The following is a 10079-nucleotide window of genomic DNA, read 5'->3' on the forward strand; positions in this document are numbered from 1 at the left end:
TCGTTAGAATTAACAGCACCTCTAACATCACAAACTCTGTCAGTTCAAGAATCATTATGGACATCATTACGAATCAACAACAAATATATTGTATCAACGAGTTATGAAGAATTAACTCATTTCCAATCGAAATATTTATATGTATATTTTATATGTATAAATTTTTAAACCATAATAAATCTTCCCGTACTAAGCTATTATGTGTGAATCTTAACTACTCAGTTAATTCATATTACAAATATGCAATGATGTTCGTCCTTCGTCCGCAACTTAACCATCGTTAATTACAATCTCTGTCTCAATTCAATAAAATTCCAATTCATAATAAATCAAGTGTATTATTCAAATATATGTTTGATTTTACACTTTCATCATCGATGTACTCGAAACTTTTCAAATAACATCATTCGTACCTTGCGAAGTTCACAAGAATTTCACGAAAACCAACAAATAACAAAGTAATGATTCATAATTTCAATATTATTGAAGAAATACTTATGAAATTTATAAAGTTTTAGGGATTACTCAATTCTAGTTCCAACCATAAAACAAATGAGTTTAATTTAATATTAATTCATTAAATCTATATTACATCTAAAGAAAATATACACATATATTTTCATAAAGACTGTAATAAACTTCTTTTGTACAAAATATTAATTGTGAAAATTTTTTTAACGGGTAGGTAATACCCGAGAGATATATAAATTCACAATTAATATATTACATTTTTCGAAACTGATTCAGCAATCATCAACTATACTCCCTACTTTCACAACAATATCCATTCTTTCATATAAATCAAAACAATCATACTCATTCAAATTCAATTACATATTCTGATTTTGAAATCGAATAATTCAATTCGAAATATAACCAGTATCATCACTCTTAGATTCCTATATCTTTTAACGCTATACTTTGACTTCAAAACTGTGTTAGAACATCATATGTATTAACGATTACAATATGTGCTCAAACCCTTCGAAATTCCTGAAGACACTTCAACTAAGGAACAATCGAGATGATGATCCAACCACATGTTACCCACAGTTATACACCTGAAAAACTCTCAAAACCCAAGTATAGTTCGACACGTATCCGTGTTAGACCCTTTGGCATTTACTAGCTAAAATAACTTTTCAATTCCGTTTCAAAATAGACAGTTTTGTCACAGCTCCAGCAAGTCAACTTTGACTTCTCAATCAAAACAGTCTTATTATAACCTCGATAGATACGTTGCCCTTTCGCCAACGTTACCGGGGAATCGTTTATATTCACCACATTAGCAATAAACTTACCAACAACTTCACTGATCTTTGACTTTCCAAAAAAAAATCATTATAATTATCGAAACCCTATCATATACTCATTCGTACCTTATAACAAGAATTGCTATACCAATTATTGAGAATCAGCAATCAGTATTTTGAAACCTCGCAGCATGTCTACATCAACAATTACATATACACACAACGTCTACCTCTAAGACTTACATTATTTGAATGAGAAATTTCTGAAAAACACCCTAAACTGTGAACCAGTTCTCGAAATTTTGAAAAATGCTGATGAAGCAGCAAAAACTATAAATGACCTTAACAGTAAAAAGTTGGATGATAAAGGATAGTATATTGGTAAAGCTCAGAAAAAGAGAAGCTTTGGAACTGGAAAACGGATTGAGCAAAGTATGTAGGAGGCTGTGGACAAATCACAAAGGCTGAACCTGCCTTCAAAGAATCCAAATGATTCAGTACTTGCTGAAGTCATTAACGAATACCTTGCTCCTGACTCTAAACCCCTGCGGACAATATCCTTCATCATCCTCTGATGTTAGACATTCTAAGATATCATCGTATCTTTCATTATAAATATCATCCATACTTCTGAAGATATTTTTATAATTATTCTTATCTGAAATCATTTACCTCTTCGCGCTATCTGTATTATATCATAAAAGAAACTATTTTAGTTTCTAAATTCTGAAACATTCGAGTTTAAAATAGGAATATTCTTGAAGAAGTGTTAGGAGCTGAAGCATGAGTTAGTATAATATAATCACACTTGATAAACGTGATTATATTACAGTAATTCATGCTGAGTTTCTAAATGGAACATGATGATTCACAGATCATAACGTCATCATGTGCTATGTTACACGACTCTTGTATTCTCTTTGATCTCTAAATATCAAGAAAATATTTCTTGATGATTCGACCTTTTTTGAGGTATTCTGGTAATTTGACAAGTCAAGATCGTGTCATTACAATTTCCTTCCTAGAACATTAACAATGTTCATTCTAAAATTTATATCTGCGAATTCTGGACCATTACAAGCGGTGCTTAATCGCAAGAAGAAGAAACGAAAGGACAAAGCTCCGAACTAGAAATGGGAGTATAAATCATAGCAAATAGAAGAGAGCATTAACTGTGGATGACAATGATTATAGAAGAAGCAAGGACTTTGAAATATAAGAGAAGATATAAAACCCAACAACAACCTAAAAATCACAAACCGTATATATCAATGCATATAGCAATATAAAGACACGAAAAAACTAAAAACACTATAAAATCAAGAGTATAGTAGAAGTAAATAGATTCTTCCGGAGGTAGATGAAAAAGAAGAGCGACAGATATGAAAGTGATGAGTATATCAAGAATCAGCACTGGATGAAGCATATTGACAAATACTTTAAAATATGAGTTGAGAAGGTGTGAGTTTCATTTGCTCCCTTTTTAATTGTTTTTGCAATATATATTTTTGGGCTGAGAATACATGCACTGTTTTATAAATGTTTTACGAAATAGGCACAAGTACTAAAACAAATTCTACGTGGGTTTAAACCAGAAATATACCATTAGCTTGGTAACATTAAACTACTTGTCTATGTACGGTAGGCGCGAATCCTAAAGATAGATCTATTGGGCCTGACAAACCCCATCCTGACTATGGGATGCTTTAGTACTTTGAAGTTATATTAAACACACCTGATCTGGTGTACTTCAGAGGGTAATTCATGAACGTTAAGGCTTGTTACCGGGTGCCTACAACTTATAGAATACTTTTATACACTTGCGAGTGTACATATATTTATAAACGGAAATCTTGTGGTCTATTAATATATTGAAATGATTGTTATGATAAACCTATGAACTCACCAACCTTTTGGTTGACACTTTAAAGCATGTTTATTCTCAGGTATTAAAGAAATCTTCCGCTGTGCATTAGCTCATTTTAAGGATATTACTTGGAGTCATTCATGGCATATTTTGAAAGACGTTGCATTCGAGTCATTGAGTTCATCAAGATCATTATTAAGCCAATTATAGTTGGATGTATTATGAAATGGTGTGCACGCCGTCAACTTTTGTTGTAAAGAAAGTTTGTCTTTTAAAAACGAATGCAATGTTTGTAAAATGTATCATATAGAGGTCAAATACCTCGCGATGTAATCAACTATTGTGAATCGTTTATAATGTATATGAACGGGTCCTTTCAGTTGGGTACCTACCCGTTAAAGATATTTCGTCCCCGAAATTTGATAGAGGTTGTCATGACTAACAATGAGAATGTTATTATAACGATTATAGAGTTTTATCATGTTCAAGAAGAATGGATAAAATAATTCGATTACTCGAAGTGTGTGAGTGAAGTTATCGTAAATGAATGAAATAAGATAATAGTGATTCGTCGTATCTTTTGACGTATTCACTATTGATCTCCGAAAAGAAAATCTTTGTAATCTATATTGGATTTGATTATTCGGCGATTAAGGAAATTATGATCCTCTTCGAATTAATGCGGTAATCCATTTTGATTTATCTGTCAGATATTTCACTATAAATCCACCTCATTTGTTTTCTTACAACTCACACGCTTCGAGTAATCGAATTATTTTATCCATTCTTCTTGAACATGATAAAACTCTATAATCGTTATAATAACATTCTCATTGTTAGTCATGACGACCTCTATCAATTTTCGGGGACGAAATTTCTTTAACGGGTAGGTACTATGACGACCCGGAAATTTCCGACCAAATTTAAACTTTAATCTTTATATTATTCCGACACGATAAGCAAAGTTTGTTAAGTTAAATCTCAAGAATTTTAAACTGTGTTCATACATTCATTATAACCTCGACCAAATTCCGACGATTCACGAACCGTTATATATAAATAGATATGTATATGTATATATATATATATATATATATATATATATATATATATATATATATATACATATATATATATATATATATATATATATATATATATATATATATATATATTATAACTTGAGAATATTAATAAAGTATTAAACGTATAATACTTTACACGAACGTATTTGTTTCAATATGATTTTCGACGAAATTAAAAAAAATATATATTAAATGATTGAATTATCAGAAACATTGAATTATGATTACAAGTCTCTGTTGAGAGGTCCACTATGATTTGAGAAAATCTATTCCTCTTAACGATATTCAGAATAATTTGTAAAGCTATTTATAAATAAAAACAAAAAGTGTCATTTATGAAAGTTAGACAAAAGTTAGTGGAGAATTAATTTCCATAATATTCTATTAATCAATTTTCAAACGTACAAAGACGTTTTCAGTTTAAAAAGAACTTTATTATTAAAACGTATATAACTTTTATAAATATCTAGAATCACTTTTGACAACTCATTACTTAACCAGTATAATAAATATAACGATATTTATATTTTATTTCATTAAATATATATAACGATTTAAATTAATATTATATATATCTATACGCGTATTATACATACATAGTTTTTATACTTTTACTATACTTTTACTTTACCTTTACTTTACTTTTACTTTACTTTAACTTTAATAATTTACTTTAATAATTCATACTTTAATAATTCACTTTAATAATTCATACTTTAATAATTCACTTTAATAATTCATACTTTAATAATTCACTTTAATAATTCATACTTTAATAATTCACTTTAATAATTCAAAAAGCTATTATAAATAGAATTCAATAGGTTTCATTATTTCATAGAAACTTGAAAATATATTTCTCTAAACTCTCTCAATCGATTTATATATATATATATATATATATATATATATATATATATATATATATATATATATATATATATATATATATATACATATATATATATATATATATATATATATTTGCTCTGTATTATTTCAAGATATTATTAGTATACATAAAATATTACGACGGAGTGCTGTCCGAGTGATTTCAAAATAGTTTTTTTGAATGAGTCGAAGCTAAGGAAATTATGGGTTATAGCTATGGAGGTGATGGGTATGGTTCATGGGTATGCTCGTAAGGTCAATCTAGTGTTTATCATCTCCGTTGCGTCTACGTACTTTCCTGCAATATTGAATCTCAATATTGATACGTTCGTGAATCCGAGGCCAACCTTGCACTTGTTAAATGACGTTATATGTATTTTACTACGAAATACAGTATTGTGAGTTTCATTTGCTCCCTTTTTAATTGTTTTTGCAATATATATTTTTGGGCTGAGAATACATGCACTATTTTATAAATGTTTTACGAAATAGGCACAAGTACTAAAACAAATTCTACGTGGGTTTAAACCAGAAATATAACCTTAGCTTGGTAACATTAAACTACTTGTCTATGTACGGTAGGCGCGAATCCTAAAGATAGATCTATTGGGCCTGACAAACCCCATCCAGACTATGGGATGCTTTAGTACTTCGAAGTTATATTAAACACACCTGATCTGGTGTACTTCAGAGGGTAATTCATGAACGTTAAGGCTTGTTACCGGGTGCCTACAACTTATAGAATACTTTTATACACTTGCGAGTGTACATATATTTATAAACAGAAATCTTGTGGTCTATTAATATATTGAAATGATTGTTATGATAAACCTATGAACTCACCAACCTTTTGGTTGACACTTTAAAGCATGTTTATTCTCAGGTATTAAAGAAATCTTCCGCTGTGCATTAGCTCATTTTAAGGATATTACTTGGAGTCATTCATGGCATATTTTGAAAGACGTTGCATTCGAGTCATTGAGTTCATCAAGATCATTATTAAGCCAATTATAGTTAGATGTATTATGAAATGGTGTGCACGCCGTCAACTTTTGTTGTAAAGAAAGTTTATCTTTTAAAAACGAATGCAATGCTTGTAAAATGTATCATATAGAGGTCAAATACCTCACGATGTAATCAACTATTGTGAATCATTTATAATGTATATGAACGGGTCCTTTTAGCATACAATAACTGACAATATGAGGATCGGCGGCTTGTACGAGCACACGACATAGTTGATCAAGCTACAGTCTACCGATAGTCCGCTTTACTGATTTCACTGCATAACCGTCCAGACGCAACACATGCGTCCTTCTATGCTATACTGAACAATCAGTAACTCATGACCCGACCAGGCTACCACTGTCGACCTCACATCAACCCTGCCTTGCTGCCTCGGAGGGTTCCCAACCTTGCTGCCTCGGTTGGTGTCAAACTAATAGTGTGCACATAAGATCACAGATAAATAGTCATGCAATCGTCCTAACTAGTATGGCAATATCTAACTACGCATGGTAATCGTACTGAACATAAATATAGTAATAAAGAGTCTAAACAAGTAGCGTGTCAGCTACTTAATACTCTATCCGGAGATAGACCCACTCACCGATTACCAGCAGATGAAGGTTCTCAGAGGTCTAATCTTTCTGAGCCTTCACCTTTTTTGTTTATCACCTGTGAATCATCACATAATATCTCAAGTTAGTATTATATCCAAGTATTAATACACAACTTTACATTCAACGGAAAATATTCACATAACAGGCAAGGTTTTCGAGCAACATGGGGTTCTCGAGCAAATTCGAGTTTTTCGAGCAAATTCGAGTTTTCGAACATGTTCGAGTTTTTCGAGCAGAAGGTTCTCGAGCAACTCGAGTTTTTCGAGCAAAAGGTTCTCGAGCAACTCGAGTTTTTCGAGCAATAATATGTTTTCGAGCAAAAGGTTCTCGAGCACTATTTTCGAGCGAGTCTCGAACACTGTTTTCGAGCGAGTTTTTCGAGCAGCTTCTTCTTCACCACCAGCTTCGCTGATTTAGTGATTTTAAGCCAAAAAAACTCGATTTCAAGGTTTATAGTCCAAATTCAAGCATAAAGAAACATACCAATCATACATAAACACTTTTCCCAACTATAAACATCAAAATCTAGCATCTACAATCAAGATTTGGGATTAATTCATCCCAAAATACACACTTTAACATAAACTCAAGTTCTAAAACACAATTCATCATTTTTAACAAGTTCTTGCTCAATTCACAGCATAATTAGATCATATAAACTATATAGCAACTATTTCTAACATCAATTAAACATAACAAACACAAATCATGAAGATTCAAGCTTAATTTCATCAAAAACCCACTTTATACCCAAACCCATTTCTATAAGAATTAAATCACGAATCTAAGCAAACAAACCTGGATAAATGATCAGAAGGATGATAAGATTCAGATCCTAAAGCCTCTTAATTCAATTTGTGGCTTGGATTAGATTAGGGTTTGAGAGTGAAAGAGTTTGGTACGTACTAGTTTTGAGAATTATCTAGAAATGAGAAGAAGGAAGCAGTTTACACTATTAAGATGGTATTAAAACCCATACCCCATAACACACGGGTATTTATCAGTTATCTGATATCCTTCGTACTTAATTTGGCAACCCTAACGGAGTCCAAATTTAACAAACAAACCATCTCTGTGACCCTTGTCACAAACTGGTCTTAACCACATATTCAATTAATAATAAATATATTATTAAAATAAAAGCATATTTTAACCACAAATATAAACCTAAGGGTAATTAAGTAATCTTACTTCTAACCCCGATTTCAGTCTGTTACAATATATATAGAAGAAATCAAAATGATATGTCAAAACGCTGTATACGGATCCACGGTGATCAAGTCATATATATATATATATATATGGTGCCTTACGATCTTTATTAAGACTATAATATATTATCGTTGAACTTAATCACTACTATTATAAATTGTATTTCCATAAGTTCGGGAACAAGACATGTATAATACATGTGGGATACAAGGTAAGTTAGCTAGGATAAGGTTAGCATCGATTTTTATTAATCAAAACCGTAGCTAAAAACAAGCAAAAATATCCAATTTTGTTTTACCCATAATTTCTTCGTTACCAATCCGTTTTGAGTGATTCGAGTTGCCATGGTTTCGTATCGAACTCAACATTATTAATCTTAACAGAAAAAGTATAAGTTTATAGTCTAAAATACAGCTTAGGTGTCAAATAAGAGAAGATAGTCATATTCGTCGTAAGAACGACATCTTGATGACCCTTTTGAAAAACATACTTTCACTTAGAGTTTAACCATGGATTTTGGATATATTTCATATCCGTATAAAATAAGATTTTTCACCAAAGGAAATCTTTTAATTCAAAGTTTAAGATAGGTTTTTAAAATTAAACCCAAAACAGCCCCCGATGATCTATGACGGCGTATGTTCAGTTTTAAGGTGTTCTTCGTGTTTACAAGTTTTATATCCTTATGTTAGCTTGACATACTGTCATAATACATGTGTTGAAGTATTTTAAAAGTCAAGTTAGAAGGATTAAATTTGTTTGTGAACAAGTTTAGAATTAATCTAAACTATGTTCTTGTTGTTGTAAGTTATAAACTCATAATAAGATAGCTATATGGATATGAATCGAAAAAGATTATGAATAAGGTGACTACCTCAATTTAAATGAACAAAGTTGCTGAGAAAATAAGATGATAATCTTGTGATCAAAGATATCCTTGATGGCTTGTAATCCTTGGAGTAGAATCATAGAATGAACAAAAGTTCGAATAAGATTTCTATCTTAAATTAAGATAGTTATAAGTATATGAATTGAACTAAAGCTTATATATGATTCTTACCTTGATAAAAAGGAGTAGATGAGTTAACAAAGTGTTCTTGAAGCTAGTTTATGATCAAAGTGAATGAAGATTTTCTAGTACTTGAAGTATGTATGTTTAAAGAATGTTTAAAGAGTAAGAAATGGAGAGAATACTTGGAGTTCTTGTGTGTGAGTATTATGAGAGTGAAGGTAAGTTAAATAGCTGATATGAATGAGTAAAAAGAGTGTTAAAAGTCGTGGTTCATGCATATGGTTAAGAGACTTTATCAAAATTTGGAATATAGCATAATAATGCAAACTAGAAGTTAAATGTTGGTTCCCACAAGTCTCCATCATGTTTATCCTTGTCTTGTGACTCATAGGGCTGCTAAGGAGGCTATAATTGGTATTACATATTGGTATATACTCATAGTATTTAAGTATGGAAGCTGGGTATGATACGGGTGTAAATACCAAATGAATACGAATAGAATTCTTGATGGAATTGAATGAGATTATGAGTATAGCTATCTTTGTTGAGTATAATTATGTTAGTATATATGTTTAAGTCCTTCAAAAGTGTATTAATACATATTAATACAATACATATACATACATTTTAATTTAGAAGTTATTACAACGTTAATAGTTATATATATATATATATATATATATATATATATATATATATATATATATATATATATATATATATATATATATATATATATATAATCTTGAAGTCTTTAAGTTAGTAATCTCATTTTATGTATATAACCAATTGTTATTATATGTAATGAGATATTAAATATCATTTTATCAAATCATAAGTATATATATATATATATATATATATATATATATATATATATATATATATATCCATATATATATATCATTATATAATTATTTCGAGTTATGACGTTCGTGAATCGTCAGACAAACTGGGTTGCCAAACATTTGTATAAAATTCATTTCAAATAACCAAATCTTAATGAGTTTGATTGCTTAACATGTTGAAAACATTAATTATGTAAATATTAATCTTCTATATATTAGCGAAAAAATCCGGGTCGTTACATTACACAACCGTTAAATTAAATTTCGTCCCGAAATTTAGAATTGTACC

The sequence above is a fragment of the Rutidosis leptorrhynchoides genome, chromosome 11 (assembly GCF_046630445.1).
Source record: "Rutidosis leptorrhynchoides isolate AG116_Rl617_1_P2 chromosome 11, CSIRO_AGI_Rlap_v1, whole genome shotgun sequence".
Taxonomy (NCBI): domain Eukaryota; kingdom Viridiplantae; phylum Streptophyta; class Magnoliopsida; order Asterales; family Asteraceae; genus Rutidosis; species Rutidosis leptorrhynchoides.